A 17,294-nucleotide genomic window follows, 5' to 3' on the forward strand; every position below is an offset into this window, starting at 1 on the left:
TTTTTCAGTTTTTGTTGATTCCATTATTCAAAACTTTATTGAATGATACTGTTTGAAGTGAACATGCAACTATTTCAGGCAGGAAATGATTTTTGAGCAAAGACTTGACAGTTTAAACCATGAAAGTGCTTGCAGTGAACTAAAGTAGTTTGGTAATTAAAAGACAGTGGGCTGGGGATATAACTTAGTTGGTAGAGTGCTTGCCTTAAATGCACAAGGCTCTGGGTTCAATCACCAGGGCTACCCCCCCCCAATCCCCCCAAGACATAAATTACAATATTATGAGAGATTGAAGGTGAAGCTGGGGAGGATTCAGTTGTTAAATTTTTGGACTGTTATGTTTAGAAATTTGAATTTTATTTTAGAAATGATAATACAGTTTAAAATTTAAAGATTTTAAACTGGGAGCTTGTTTGACTAAATTATTATTTTTAAATTACTGGCTGTAGGGAGGAGGGTTGAATTAAGACAAGCAAGAGAAATTGGAGACTACTGAAATACCCGGGGACAGAAGGGATCTTTTTAGGGCAGTCTGAATAATATTAGAGAAGAGATGGATTTATACAACATTTTAATGGTGAAACCAGCAGTATTTGGTGAAGTTGAAGGGGAAGTCATGGCTGATTTAAGGGTTGGAGATTTCCCACTTGGGTGACTATATGATTAAATGAGATGAAATTAGTAATTTGAAAACAAAACCCTAATCTAACTTTTTAGTTAAATTAATTTAGGGAAGGCAGGGAGATAGGATACAGTTGAGAAAAGTGGCTCAGTTTCTGGTCACCACCAAGACTATAAGGCTACATCTGAGAAAATGTGTACAGGAGTCAATAGTGAACCCAGGATCTAAAATAAAAGATTTTGGAAATCATCAAATACTTATAAATTAGCACTAAGAACCTTTATACTACTTAATTTAAAAGATGTATCACATATGGTTATTGAAAGCAGTTTACTGATGCTTGAGGATTGGGGGTTACTTTGGAAGTTGAGTGTCGGGGTTTTTAGTCCAAGTTCCCTCTGGACCTGCAGGAGAGAGAGGGAGAACATGCCCAGGCCAGGACAAGCCAAGAAAGGAGAGGGCCAACTGACCGCCAGAGGTCAGCCCTCCCTTGCCAGAGGACAATCAGACGCATCAGGGAGACCAGTCAAGGCTGGAGCTCCTTTATTGAGGAAGCACACACAGCTAATATAAGGCACAGGAGCTAATCAGGATAAAGGTCAGCAGGGTGAGGAGAGTTCACGTGTACACCCATTCTACAGGCAGTAAGGGGATACATGAGCTGTCCATGAGGGTGGAAAGGTTCTGAGCTTATCCTAGAGGTGGTCCGATTTTTCGTCACAACCCACCATAATGCCTTCTGGCTGATCGCCAGCTGCCATTTTAGCCATGTGGGGCCCCAAGACCAGGAAGTGAGCATCAGTCTGCAAGTTAGGTTTCCTTTTCTCCATCATAAGTTTATATTTCTCTGATGTGATGTGCCCTACAGTTGAGGGGAAGGGAATATTTCCCAAACACAGGAGGGTTAGTAATTTCTGTTTTGGTTAAAAACCAAATCCATTCAAAATGAGTATTCTAATGTGATTTGCAGTTTTATTGTTAGTAGTAACAGCAGTAATTTTTTATTATGAAAAATTTCAACCAAAGTAGATGGAATTGTATAGTTTCCCCTTATGTACTTATTATGGAGTGTCCCTTAAGTACCTTTTATGGAGTTTAGCAGCTCATGGATTAATACTGTTTAATCTACACACCCTTCTTCAAGCGAAGCCACATGATTTTAGTATATATTTCTCTAAAAGAAAACTCTTAAGAAACACCTAAACCATCAATAATAATTCCTCAATATCTTGAAATAATCAGGAAACAATTCCTGATTTTTTTTTTCTCCAAAGAGTAATTTCAGTGGAAACTTGTGTATAAGTAAGATTTTTTTTGTTGTTGTTGTTGTTTTAACTAGAGGGAATGAAAAAGGAGATGGAAGCTGCTTTTATGAAAGCAAGGAAAACAAGAGTGTGGTTCCTGTCAAGGAATAGGAAGTAACAGTCTTTATATGTTTTGTCTGATAGGGACAGTTGAGTGGTTTATAGGCTTTGGGAAGGAGTAAAGAATGAAGTATTGACAAGGGGGAATGTTGCAAGAAGGATATCTTGTTTCCTGAAAGAGTATTGAAGGATAAGGAACGAGTGAGAGAGAGGGAAAAAAATTGAGCAGATAATTTCTAACTTATTTTTATTGATTGAAGTGAAGTTGGTCAAAGAAATGGGTAAGAGTAGTGAAATTTTTGAATAGTTGTTGAATAGAACCAGAGAGTGAACCATCAATAAACAAAAAGAGTGCTTAACAGTATTAAGATTCCACCTGAAATTGTTTTTTTAAAATTTTTAATTTATTTTTGCATTATAATTCTTAATACATCATTATACCATAATTTATCATATCACTGATTATATATAAGGTATGTTAACACCAAATTCACATCTTCATACATGTATTTTGTATTTTGATGAGGGTCTCCTTTCACCATCCATGCTATTCACCTTCTCCCTCCCTTTCCCTCCCACCCCTATTCCCTATCTTCCTCCCTTGCTCTCCCTCCCAACTCCATTTTGAGTCACTCCTCTTTATCAGAGAAGATATTCGGCATTTGTTTTTTTGGGATTGGCTAACTTCACTTAGCATAATCTTATCTAATGCCATCCATTTCCCTGCAAATGCCATGATCTTATTCTTTTTTATTGCCGAGTAATATTCTATTATGTATAAATGCCACATTTTTTTTTTAAATCCATTAATCACTGAAGGACATGTAGGTTGGCTCCACAGTTTAACTGTTGTAAATTGTGCTGCTGTAAACATTGATGTGGCTGTGTCCCTGTAATATGCTGTTTTTAGGTCTTTTGGGTATAGTCCGAGAAGAGGAATAGGGGTCAAATGGGGTTCCATTTCCAGTTTTCCAAGGAATCTCCATACTGCTTTCCAAATTGGCTGCACCAATTCGCAGTCCCACCAGCAGGGTACGAGTGTACCTTTTTCCTCCTGCATCCTCGTCAGCACTTGTTGTTTGTCTTCATAATGGTGCCACTCTTACTGGAGTGAGATGGTATTTTAGAGTAGTTTTAATTTGCATTGCTCTGATTGCTAGAGATGATGAGCATTTTTTTGTATATTTGTTGATTGAATGTATATCTTCTGAGAAGTGACTGTTCAGGTTCTTGGCCCATTTATTGATTGGATTATTTGGGTTTTTTTGGTGCTTGTTGGGCTCTTTATATACCCTAGAGATTAGAGCTCTATCTGATGTGTGAGGGGTAAAAATTTGTTCCCAGGATGTAGGCTCCCTATTCACCTAACATATTATTTCTTTTGCTGAGAAAAAAACTTTTTAGTTTGAATCCATCCCATTTGTTGATTCTTGGTTTTAATTCTTATGCAATAGGTGTGTTATTAAGGAAGTTTGGGTCTAGCCCCACGTGATGGAGATTAGGGCCTACTTTTTCTTCTATTAGACACAGAGTCTCTGGTTTAATTCCTAGATCCTTGATCCATTTTGAGTTATCTTTTGTGCATGGTGAGAGATAATTTTGTAGTGGTATCAGTTTTCATGGTTCTGGGATCCCTTTTCTAACACAGCCCAATAGTCTGGGATGTAAGAAAAATGTGGGATTATGTAAGTCTTAGACTTTACCTAATAGGACATATAGAATGAGCAGGTGTTAAAAGTGTTGGCGAGTAAATATTCTAGGTAAACACGCGTATATAGGCTTACCAAGGAAACGAGACAAGGAAGGAACAATAGACAATGGCAGGAGTGAGCATTAGGCTGTGTATGTGAAATTGAGGAGCAGATATAATGGTAGTGCAGCATGAGAAAGATTGTGAATATTGGATAAATGAGTGAGATTGGTTCAAAACACTTAAAATCCAGAGCCTGTGTGAATGTATCTTTTAAATTGAAAAGGTATGAGAACCTTGAGACTTGGGATTAAATAGATGTTGCCCATTGTAGGAAGACATGTGGGAGGGCAGAAATCTGATGAAGATGCAGATACCTTCACTGAATGTGAGAAACAGTGATAGGTAGCCTGTAAATGAGTAAGATTAGAAAGTGGCATACACATGTTGGTGGAGAGAGCAAATGAGAGTATGGTTTGGGATAGGTAGTGGGTAACTAAGTGAACTTAGAATGTTTGAGAATGTTTCTCCTAGTTTCCAGTTATGCTCTAGGTAGTTGAGGTGTTTTTATACAATGATGTCCAAAACCTTGACCTACCCATAAAACTGAAAGTATCAATGTATAAATATAAAACAAGATAGTTTTATAAATAGGTGTTATACAGTAGATACTGTAAAATATTTTTGAAGAAAAGATCTTGGCACTTTATTCAGTGAATGTAACATTTTAAATATTAAGAGACCTAGAAATAAGGAAGAAGAGTGTGTGTGTGTGTGCGCGCGCGCACACACACATGCCAAGAACCCCCCCCACTGTTCCTAAGCTGAACTTTCCCCTCTCTCTGGGAACCCCTTGGACTCTTCTTCAGAGAAATCTCTTTTCCCTATAACAAAAAAAGAAAAATTGCCCATGTATGGAGGGGCAATAAAGTCCAAAGGTGGAGGCCTTTGGTCTCTTCCCAGGAATGGGAATGCCAAGAGGCACAGGGAAGCGAGGTGGGCTCTGCTTTTCACTGTTCTGTGCTGGGGTTTGAACCCAGGGTCTTGTGCATGCTAGATAAGAGCACAAGCACTCTACCACTGAGCTATACCTTCAGTCTTCGTGGAGCATTTTATCATGAGCTCCATGTACAATGCCCACCCTTATCAAAAATCAAAATAGCTGGCTGTCATGACGCATGCCTGTAATCCCAGTGACTCTGGGGGCTGAGGCAGGAAGATCCCACGGTCAAAGCTAGCTCCAGCAATTTAGCAAGGCACTGAGCAACTTAGCAAGACACTGTCTCAAAATAAAAAAGGGCTGGGGATGTGGTCAGTGGTTAAGTGCACTGGATTAAATCCGCAGTTTACCCCACCACCATCCCCCAAAAGAAAAAGAAGGAAAGAAAAACACCCAAGGAATGCCTGGGGCTATCAGAAGCTAAAAGAGTGTGGTATGACTGGAGATCCTCCCATAGAGTCTTCAGAGGGAGTTTTGGCTCTACCAACACTTTGATTTTAGACTTCTAACTTTCAGAACTATGTGATAATAAATTTATGTTGTTTAAAGCCATCTAGTTCATGGTACTTGGTTATGGCAAAACTTTGGAAACTAATACAAGGGAAGAGCCTTGGAATGCAAAGTATAACATAAGATAAAAAAGAACTCTACTCCCCTTGTTGTAGACTCTGACTTTTACCATTCGTTGGTTAGTAATTTTTGCAATGAGATTGAACATGTATTGGCATTTTCAGGCATGTAAAAATATCATTGGTTTCAACGGTTGATTTGTTTTTTGTGACAAGGACTTTTGGAATTTTATTGTTTAGTATGTTCTTGTCATACTCTGTAGGATATGCAGATAGTTTTGTTTTAAGTGCAGTTTAATTATAGTGATTAGTATTTGTAGTTTTGACCTGCAAGAGATAGAAATTATATTGGGTAGAGGTAAGAGTGGGGAACCTAGATAGCACTGATGCCCAAGTTTAATAAGTGAATTACCAAGAAAAGAAATGTTTCGAACCACAGGAAGAAAGTTGAAAGGTCATTTGATGAAATACATCACCAATTTTTTTTTACTTCATGTTCTTGGATCTTTGAGTTGTGTTTTAGTGTATAGTGTGGGAGTTAGTTTTGAGTTTTTCTTCTTTACTCCTGAAATAATTCAGTCTTTTAAAAAAATGTTTTATTGGTGTATTATAATTACACTTAATAGTTGGATTCCTTGTGACATATCATATATGCACAGAACAGTTGGATCAATTTAATTCTCTAGTACTTTCCTTTTTTCTCCCCCTTCTTCCTCCTCCTGATCCCAGTCCTTTATTCCATTGGTCTCATGTCTGTTTATTTTTAATTGATACATTATAATTATACCTAAAAGTAGGATTTATTATGATATATTCACACATGCAGGTAGTATAATTTGGTCCATGTCATTTTCGAGTACCTCTTTCTCTCCCTTCCTTCCTCCTGTTCTCCCTTGCTTTGATCCCTTCCTGTACTCTACTGTTTTTTCTTCTATTTTCCTATTGGTCTTTCTTCTGTTTTCCCTGAGATACCCTTTTAAAAATTACTTTTTATAATAAAGTTGCAAAAATAGTACAGAGGTTTCCCTGTTATCCTTTATCTTCCCCAAATGCCAATATCTTATATAACCAGAGCACAATTATTAAAACCTGAAAATTAACTAACCTGATAATTCAATACAAATTCAAATTTTACTTCTAATAATTCAATTCTTGTTAATATTCTTTTTTTCTGATCCAGAATCCAGTGTAGGATCACATTGTGCATAGTTGCCACATCTCTGCTCTTACCTGGGACAGGTTCTCAGCTTTTCTAAGTGTTTATGACCTTTGGCCGGTTATTTTGTAGAATGTTCTTAATTTGGTTTATCTGATTATGTTTGTGATTAAATCAAGATTATGCAGTTTGGCCGTGATATCACAGAAATGGAGTTGTGCCTTTCTGTATCAGAGTAGGGTACCCTTTTGGATACTTATCACTATTAGTAGTGATAACTTTAATCACTTGGAAGGAATCTGCTAGGTTCTCCATTGTAACATTACTTATTTTTCCTTTTATAATTAATGAGTATCTTGTGAGATACCTTTTTATTATGCATAAATTTCTTACTATACTTTTGCTCATCAGTTTTTAGTACCCATTAATGATCCTCACCTGAAAAAGTTATTGTTGCATATCCAGTTATAATATTCACATTTATTTCATTCCTTCTATACTTTTAAAATCTGTGATAAAGAAGAATTTCCTCTTATCCCTCATTTATTTTTATTCAATTATCCATTTATATCTATATGGATTCTTAGTTCTCCTATTTTATAGGTTAGAATCCATTATAGCTCAGGTTTTTCTAGGACTTCATTTTTTCTTTCTTATTTGGTACCAGGGTTTGAACCCAGGATGCTTAATCACTGAGCAACATCCCCAGGCTCCCCACCCCCGCTTTAGTGTTTTATGTTGAGACAGGATCACGCTAAGTTACTTAGTGCCTTGATAAATTGCTGAGGCTGGCTTTGTGATCCTCTTGCCTCAGTCTCCAGAATTGCTGGGATTACTGGTGTGTGCCACCACACCTGGCTTGGACTTCATTTTTTTGAAGTTACATGTAAGATTTATTAACTCATTTATTTCACATCATGGTCTCAAAGTTTTTTTCATTTAGTGTGTCAAACAATAGGTACATTTTCTTCCCTTACAAAACTTAGTCTACTTATCACAGACTGTATTTTTTTCTGTTTTAGTGACTTTTAAGTTCCTTAAGTTTAGTTGTCATATTTTAAACATTTTGGGATAACATTATTGTCATTCTTTTGGCATTTAGCAAATTTTAACACCCCCCCCCCCCAATCAGAAGTTTACATGATGGAGGTGGCCAAAAAAATATGATCCTGGTTTTTAATGATTGTCCCCTCCCCTTATTCTTGTGAGATTATAGCTCATAGAAAATTACTTTAGAATGTTTCCTGGAGACTACAGATTTATCCCTAGTCCAGAGAATGCAAACATAGGTGTTGGGTTAAGAGAGGTTTATTACAATGTTCTTGTTTCAGCAGAGTAATTAATATTATAAAGCTATTTTTGCAAATTACTCTTGTAAAACTGAGTTAATTGAAGATGAAGGTAGTGATTGTGTAGAAAGGGTGTCAACCTTTTTAAAGCTTGTACTATAAATTATAAGAGAATCTTATTTAATACATTTTAATTTTGCATAACCATGTATTATTGTTAAATTTAGTGGGGTGTTTTTTTAGGGCCATGGTAATATGGTAGTGGTTGTTTTTGTACTTTTGAAATAATTTATATATGAAAATCTTGGTTATGCAGATTTTGGTAAGGAATTTTTTTTTGTGGTTATATTTTAAGAATGCATTTTCTCAGTTTTTTTCCCTTCCAGAATTGCTTTAACGGTAGATGTTTATTTGCTTTAGCCAAGGATATAATTTGAATGTTTTTATTGTTCTGCTTATATAGTTTCTACATCTATGATAGACATTTCTGTTTATTTATTTAATAGGCGTTTCTTGATGAAACTCTTAGTTGCCAGACAATTTTCATTTGTATGAGTAGGTAAGTTCATTAGTAAAATATTAAAAAGCTTGTAATTTTTTTTTTTTTTTGCAGAGGGGAGGTTAGTGGTGGTGGTGATGGTAGTGTTTGAATTCGGGGAAATTTAATTTTTAAAAACTACAAAACATTTTTTCATAAAAAGCTTGTGGAAATATAAATTCAAGTAATTTTGACATTTCTGTCAGTTTTTTGTTTGTATGTATTCTTTCATATTTACTGTGAGGTAATTTAGTATAAGGCAAGTTGGGTTTATTCTTTTTTAATATTTATTTTTTAATTGTAGTTGGACACTCTACCTACCGCTAAGCCAACCCCAGCCCAGGGGTTTCATTCTCAACTTATTAGCTATTTAAAAACTGATATGTGTAATATACTTTAAATTCAGCAATTCAGTCAATAACATTTATTTTTGATCAGTCACATGGGGGATTTATAGATCAGGACAGCTCTTGATATTAAGATATTAAGATAATTAGATTAATATAAAAAATTGAATGAGTATCTTGACTCTGTCACAAATCAGTGTATTAAATTAAATTCTTCCACTCCTTCAGCTTTGGTCTTGATGTTTTAAGTTCATGTCAGATTTTCTTCGCTCTACTTTTCATTTATAATGTTCTTTCTGTTTGTTAGATTTGTTACGTTGGATTTGACTTTTGACTTCAATCTCTCATGAAGGCCCTGGTTTGGATCTCTCCAACTAATGGTTTTACGTTTTTCCTCCTTTTCACGTAGTACTCCTACCCTAGTTGGATCTCTAAAACCCAGCCCATTAACTTAGCCAAGAGGCAGTATTTTTTTAGACTGGAACCAAGGGTGGAGATTGCCATAATATCACTTCCTTTTGTAGTCGCAACATGTTATTGACTTTAAGGAAAAAATAAGTTAATTAAAATTGGTGGTTATGTAACAGTTAGAAATCATGAAAGATCTCATTTTCAATAGTATTAAAATCAAACTTACTAATGAATTAGTCGTTTATTTCTCCCTTATTAATTCAAGTCAAGAGGCATGATATATCTTTCTTTTCCTCTCCCTTTTGTGGCCTTGGGGATGAAACTCAGGGTCTTGTGTGCGATAGGCAAATGCTCTACCACTGAAATGCATTCTCAGGCTATGTAATTTATTTTTACATTTTCTAATTATTAAACCCCTTTCCTGTTTGCTGGGTACTAGCACTTCAATTCATTATGAATAGAAAGAGAAAACAGTTCTTCCAAATGTTCATAAATCTCCTAACCAGCTAGAATTGTGAATGAATCACTAACAGTGTGGTAAATTGTCATGAACTCGAAGCTTCCTAAAAAATAAAGTTGATTAATTTTACAAAACAGAGTAGAATGATATAAATAAGGAACTGAATTAAATTTGTAACACTCTATTTAAAAAATAAAAATAAGAATAAAAATACATGTACAAATGCACCAAAAAATGTGTATATTAAAAAAGCAGAAAATATGCTACAGAATGACAGGTCCAGGGTGGTATAAAAAAATTGTAAGTGTGAGGAGCTGGAGTTGTAGCTCAGCAGTAGAGTGCTTGTCTACCACATGTGAGGCACTGGGTTCAATCCTCAGCACCACATAAAAATAAAATAAAGGTTATTGTGTTCACCTACAACTAAAAAAACCCCCAAATACTTAAAAAAAAAACCCACAAGTAAACAAACAAACAAAAACAAAAAACTTGTAAGAGTGAGACCCAGTACAGCCTAGATTTCAAAATTAGAACTTTCTAGTTTGCTCCAGGCAAAGTGGGATATGGAGGATGAAGCAGGATCTGTATATAAAGAAGTGGTAAGGAGTGAGTTTTAGTTTTGTTAGAGGAATAGCTAGTGCTTTGGAATTATTAAGAGCAAAATAATGGGAAAGGAACAGTGAAGACTGAGGAGAAGGAGAGTGTTAAGGTTCTTGGTTTTATTTATTTTTTGGTGATGGAATGTAAGAAGGTAAAGTTAGGATAATACAAAATTAAAGAAAATTGAAGAAAAAATTTATTTTTATTTTTAATTTTTTTTAATTTATATTTTTTATTATTAGTTGTTCAAAACATTACAAAGCTCTTGACATATCATATTTCATACATTTGATTCAAGCGGATTATGAACTCCCATTTTTACCCCATATACAGATTGCAGAATCACATCCGTTCCACATCCACCTTTTTACATATTGCCATACTAGTGTATGTTGTATTCTGCTGCCCTTCCTATCCTCTACTATCCCCCCTCCCCTCCCCTCCCCTCCTCTCCCCTCTTCTCACTCTACCCCATCTACTGTAATTCATTTCTCTCTCTTGTTTTTTTTTCCCCTTTCCCCTCACTTCTTCTTATATGTAATTTTGTATAAAAATGAGGGTCTCCTTTCTTTAGCATGCAGTTTCCCTTCTCTCTCCCTTTCCCTCCTGCCTCTTGTCCCTGTTTAATGATTATCTTCTTCTCATGCTCTTCCTCCCTGCTCTGTTCTTAGTTGCCCTCCTTATATCAAAGAAGACATTTGGCATTTGTTTTTTTAGGGATTGGGTAGCTTCACTTAGCATAATCTGCTCTAATGCCATCCATTTCCCTGCAAATGCCATGATCTTGTTATTTTTTAGTGCTGCGTAATATTCCATTGTGTATAAATGCCACATTTTTTAATCCATTCATCTATTGAAGGGGCATCTAGGTTGGTTCCACAGTCTAGCTATTGTGAATTGTGCTGCTATAAACATTGATGTGGCTGTGTCCCTGTGGTATGCTGTTTTTGGGTCTTTTGGGCATAGTCCGAGAAGGGGAATAGCTGGATCAAATGGTGGTTCCATTCCCAGCTTTCCAAGGAATCTCCGTACTGCTTTCCAAATTGGCTGCACCAATTTGCAGTCCCACCAGCAATGTACGAGTGTACCTTTTTCCCAGCATCCTCGCCAGCACTTGTTATTGTTTGACTTCATAATGGCTGCCATTCTTACTGGAGTGAGATAGTATCTTAGTTTTAATTTGAATTTCTCTGATTGCTAGAGTTGGTGAGCATTTTTTCATGTATTTGTTGATTGATTGTATATCCTCCTCTCAGAAGTGTCTGTTCAGGTCCTGGGCCCATTTGTTGATTGGGTTTTTTGTTTTTTTGTTGTTTAACTTTTTGAGTTCTTTGTATACTCTGGATATTAGGGCTCTGTCTGAAGTGTGAGGAGTAAATATTTGTTCCCAGGATGTAGGCTCCCTATTTACCTCTCTTATTGTTTCTCTTGCTGAGAAAAAACTTTTTAGTTTGACTAAGTCCCATTTGTTGATTCTTGTTTTTAACTCTTGTGCTATGGGTGTCCTATTAAGGAATTTGGAGCCTGACCCCACAATATGTATATTGGAGTGAACTTTTTCTTCTATCAGACGCAGAGTCTCTGTTTTGATATCAAGCTCCTTGATCCATTTTGAGTTTGTGCATGGCGAGAGAAAGGGATTCAGATTCATTTTGTTGCATATGGATTTCCAGTTTTCCCAGCACCATTTATTGAAGATTCTATCCTTCCTCCATTACATGCTTTTAGCCCCTTTATCAAATATAAGATAGTTGTAATTTTGTGGATTGGTCTCTGTGTCCTCTGTTCTGTACCATTGGTCCACCCGCCTGTTTTGGTACCAGTACCATGGTGTTTTTGTTACTATTGCTCTGTAGTATAGTTTGAAATCTGGTATTGCTATACTGCCTGATTCACACTTCCTGCTTAGAATTGCTTTTGCTATTCTGGGTCTTTTATTTTTCCATTGAATTTCATGATTGCTTTATCTATTTCTACAAGAAATGCCATTGGGATTTTGATTGGCATTGCATTAAACCTATAGAGAACTTTTGGTAATATCGCCATTTTGATGATGATAGTTCTGCCTTTCCATGAACAGGGTATATTTTTCCATCTTCTAAGATCTTCTATTTCTCTCTTTAGGGTTCTGTAGTTTTCATTGTATAAATCTTTCACCTCTTTTTTGTTAGGTTGATTCCCAAGTATTTTATTTTTTTTGAGGATATTGTGAATAGGGTGGTTTTCCTCATTTGCATTTCAGAAGATTTGTCGCTGATATACAGGAATACCTTTGATTTATGCATGTTGATTTTATATCCTGCCACTTTGCTGAATTCGTTTATTAGCTCTAGTAGTTTCTTTGTAGACCCTTTTGGGTCTGCTAAGTATAAGATCGTGTCATCCGCAAATAGTGATGATTTAAGTTCTTCTTTTCCTATATTTATGCCTTTAATTTCTTTCGTCTGTCTAATTGCTCTGCCCAGTATTTCGAGAACTATATTGAATAGAAGTGGTGATAGAGGGCATCCCTGTCTTGTTCTAGATTTTAGAGGGAATGCCTTCAATTTTTCTCCATTCAGAATGATGCTAGCCTGAGGCTTAGCATAGATAGCTTTTACAATGTTGAGGTAAGTTCCTGTTATCCCTAGTTTTTCTAGTGTTTTGAACATAAAGAGATGCTGTACTTTGTTGAATGCTTTTTCTGCGTCTATCGAGATGATCATGTGGTTCTTATCTTTAAGTCTATTGATGTGGTGAATAACATTTATTGATTTTCGTATATTGAACCAGCCTTTCATCCCAGGGATGAATCCTACTTGATCATGGTGCACAATTTTTTTGATATGTTTTTGTATCCGATTTGCCAGAATTTTATTGAGGATTTTTGCATCTAGGTTCATTAGAGATACTGGTCTGTAGTTTTTTTCTTTGAGGTGTCTTTGTCTGGTTTCGGAATCAGGGTGATGTTGGCCTCATAGAATGAATTTGGAAGAGCTCCCTCTTTTTCTATTTCCTGAAATAACTTGAAAAGTATTGGTATTAATTCTTCTTTGAAGGTTTTGTAAAACTCCCCTGTATACCCATCCAGTCCAGTCCTTTTCTTGGTTGGTAGTCTTTTGATGGCTTCTTCTATTTCATCCATTGATATTGGTCTGTTCAAATTGTGTGTATCCTCCTGACTCAATCTGGGCAAATCATTTGACTTAAGAAATTTATCGATGTCTTCACTATCTTCTATTTTTATTGGAATATACGGTTTCAAAATAATTTCTAATTATCTTCTGTATTTCTGTAGCATCTGTTGTGATATTGCCTTTTTCATCCCATATGTTAGTAATTTGAGTTCTCTCTCTTCTTCTCTTTGTTAGCATGGCTAAGGGTCTGTCGATCTTATTTATTTTTTCGAAGAACCAACTTTTAGTTTTGTCAGTTTTTTCAATAGTTTCTTTTATTTCAATTTCGTTGATTTCCTCTCTGATTTTAATTATTTCTTGCCTTCTGCTACATTTGCTGTTGTTTTGCGCTTCCTTTTCTAGGGCTTTGAGATGAAGTGTGAGCTCATTTATTTGTTGGTTTTTTTCTTTTTTTTGAGGAATGACCTCCAGGCAATGAATTTCCCTCTTAATACTGCTTTCATTGTGTCCCATAGATTTCAATATATTGTATCTGTATTTTCATTTATCTCTAAGAATTTTTTGATTTCCTCCTTTATGTCTTCTGTAACCCATTGATCTTTCAGTAACATATTGTTCATTTTCCAAGTGATGTAGGATTTTTTCCTTCCTTCTTTTATCATTGATTTCCAGTTTCATTCCATTATGATCAGATAAAATGCATGGTATTATCTCCACACCTTTATATTTACTAAGGGTTGCCCTATGGCATAATATATGGTCTATTTTTGAGAAGGATCCATGTGCTGCTGAGAAAAAAGTATATCCACTTGATGATGTTTGATATATTCTATATATGTCAGTTAAGTCTAGGTTATTGATTGTTATTGAGTTCTATAGTTTCTTTATTCAACTTTTGTTTGGAGGATTTGTCCAGTGGTGAGAGAGGTGTGTTGAAGTCACCCATAATTATTGTGTTGTGGTCTATTTGATTCTTGAAGTTGCGAGTTTGTTTTATGAACGTCGCAACACCATTATTTGGTGCATAAATATTGATAATTGTTATGTCTTGTTGGTGAATGGTTCCTTTCAACAGTATGTAATGTCCTTCCTTATCCCTTTTGATTAACTTAGTCTTGAAGTCGATTTTATTCGATATGAGGATGGCCACTCCTGCTTGCTTCCAAAGACTGTGTGCGTGGTATGATTTTTCCCAACCCTTCACCTTCAGTCTGTGTATGTCTTTTCCAATCAGATGTGTCTCCTGGAGGCAGCATATTGTTGGATTTGTTTTTTTAATCCATGTTACTAGCCTATGTCCCTTTATTGGTGAGTTTAAGCCATTAACATTTACGGTTACTATTGATATATGGTTTGTACTTCCAGCCATGTTTGATTATTTATCTTTTTTTTTTTTTAAATTTTTAATATTTATTTTATTTTTTTTTAGTATTTGGCGGACACAACATCTTCGTTTGTATGTGGTGCTGAGGATCGAACCCGGGCCGCACGCATGCCAGGCGAGTGCGCTACCGCTTGAGCCACATCCCCAGCCCCCCCCCCCCCCCTTTTTTTTTAATTTGGTTTGTTTCTCCATGATTAGCTCCCCCCTCCCCTGTCTTTACTGAGGTACTTCCTGCTGTTGGTTTTGGTTATTGTTTTTCATTTCTTCCTCATGTAGTGTTTTGCTCAAGATGCTTTGCAGTGCTGGTTTTCTGGCTGCAAATTCTTTTAACTTTTGTTTATCATGAAAGATTTTTATTTCGTTGTCGTACCTGAAGCTTAATTTTGCTGGATACAAAATTCTTGGTTGCCATGCATTGTCTTTCAGTGTTTGAAATACATTGTTACAGGATCGTCTCACTTTCAGAGTCTATGATGAAAAATTTGCCGTTAACCTTATTGGTTTACCCCTCAATGTAATCTGCCTCCTTTCTTTTGTAGCTTTTAATATTGTCTCTTTGTTCTGTATATTGTATATCTTCATAACAATGTGTCTTGGCGTCGGTCTACTGTGATTTTGTATGCTCGGTGTCCTGTATGCATCTGAAATTTGTACATCCATTTCCTTTTTTATATCTGGAAAGTTTTCTAAAATTATTTCATTCAACAGATTGCTCATTCCCTTGGTTTGGATCTCTATACCTTCCTCTATCCCGATGACTCTTAAGTTTGGTTTTTAATGTTATCCCCTATCTCTTAGATGTTTTTCTCGTGGTTTCTTACCAGCCTTTATAAGTTGGCTAGACTCTTTTCAAGATGATATATTTTGTCTTCATTGTCTGACGTTCTGGCTTCTACTTGCTCCACTCTGTTAGTGATACTCTCATTTGAGTTTTTAATTTGGTTTTTTTTTTTAATTTTTTATTGTTGGTTGTTCAAAACATTACAAATTTCTTGACATATCATATTCCACACTTTGATTCAAGTGGGTTATGAGCTCCCACCTTCACCCCATACACAGATTGCAGAATCACATCAGTTACACATCCATTGGTTGACATGTTGCCATACTAGTGTCTGTTGTGCTCCGCTGCCTTTCCCATCCTCCACCCTCCCCCCTCCCCACCTCTCCCCTCCCCTCCCCTCCTCTCTCTCTACCCCCTCCACTGTATAACCCTGAGGGTCTCCTTCCATTTCCATGCAATTTTCCTTCTCTCTCCCTTTCCCTCCCACCTCTCATCCCTGTTAAATGTTAATCTTCTCCTGCTCTTCGTCCCTACTCTGATCTTAGTTACTCTCCTTATATCAAAGAAGACATTTGGCATTTGTTTTTTAGGGATTGGCTAGCTTCACTTAGCATAATCTGCTCTAATGCCATCCATTTCCCTGCAAATTCTATGATTTTGTCTTTTTTTAATCCATTGTGTATAAATGCCACATTTTTTTTATCCATTCTTCTATTGAAGGGCATCTAGGTTGGTTCCACAGTCTTGCTATTGTGAATTGTGCTGCTATGAACATCGATGTAGCAGTGTTCCTGTAGCATGCTCTTTTTAGGTCTTTAGGGAATAGACCAAGAAGGGGAATAGCTGGGTCAAATGGTGGCTCCATTCCCAGCTTTCCAAGAAATCTCCATACTGCTTTCCAAATTGGCTGCACCAATCTGCAGTCCCACCAGCAATGTACAAGTGTACCCTTTTCCCCACATCCTCGCCAGCACTTGTTGTTGTTTGACTTCCTAATGGCTGCCAATCTAACTGGAGTGAGATGGTATCTTAGGGTGGTTTTGATTTGCATTTCTCTGACAGCTAGAGATGGTGAGCATTTTTTCATGTACTTGTTGATTGACTGTATGTCCTCCTCTGAGAAGTGTCTGTTCAGGTCCTTGGCCCATTTGTTGATTGGGTTGTTTGTTCTCTTATTGTCTAATTTTTTGAGTTCTTTGTATACTCTGGATATTAGGGCTCTATCTGAAGTGTGTTAATTTGGTTTATAGTTTCCTTCATTTCTAGGATTATTGTTTGATTTTTTTTTTTTATAATCTCTATCTCCTGGTAAAGTTGCTTATTTGCTTCTTTTATCTGTTGATTCAATTCATTTTCAATGTGCTCTTTCATTGTTTGAATTTGATGTCTCATGTCCTCTTTAAGATTCCATTCCATCTGTCTAAGGTATTCCTTGAGTTCTTTATTTGACCATTTTTCTGATGCCTCTAGGTTCTCCTGTATATTTAGGCTGTCCTGCATTGTTTGTAGTCCTTTTCTTCCTTGCTTTTTCATGCTGCTCATGTTACTTCTGGTTCTGTTTGACTGCTGAGTTACTGTTTACTCCTATAAATTTATTTGGTTTTGTGTATCTCCGGAGTCTCTCTTTCTGTGATGGGAGACTATGACTAGAAATGATGAATTTTGTTGCACTTTAATGCAGATTCATTCATTTCCTATACTGTGTACAGATTCTGATGGCATATAGTCATCAGAAATTTAAAAAAATTAAAGAAAAATGTGGCTAGTGTGTTTTGAGTGTTTGTAGCTAAGATATTGTGTAGACAGCATTTTTGGGAAAAGGTATGGCTATGATGGAGTAACAAAGCAATTCAGAGCTCTTTGTACCTGTCTTATTTTTTGCTTTCTTTTTCCTTTAATTGAGGAATATTCATGTGTGTTATGTGATTATGTGTATTTAAGGTCACTTGTAGAGGAGACTTCCC

The 17,294-nt window shown here is 36.1% G+C and overlaps 1 protein-coding gene across 2 annotated transcripts in view; it reads left to right on the forward strand.

The window, feature by feature from the left end:
• Stag1 (STAG1 cohesin complex component) overlaps window positions 1-17,294 on the forward strand; it is a 373,003-nt gene that overhangs the window by 86,960 nt on the left and 268,749 nt on the right. Inside the window, exon 2 of one of the 2 annotated variants that reach the window (XM_071615631.1) lies at window positions 14,592-14,661. The exons of the other annotated variant lie outside the window; for it this stretch is intronic. The gene's annotated coding sequence lies outside the window, so the exon portion shown is untranslated. The remainder of the gene's footprint in view (window positions 1-14,591; window positions 14,662-17,294) is intronic. 2 annotated transcript variants of the gene reach the window in all.

This window comes from Marmota flaviventris, chromosome 8 (assembly GCF_047511675.1).
Source record: "Marmota flaviventris isolate mMarFla1 chromosome 8, mMarFla1.hap1, whole genome shotgun sequence".
NCBI lineage: Eukaryota > Metazoa > Chordata > Mammalia > Rodentia > Sciuridae > Marmota > Marmota flaviventris.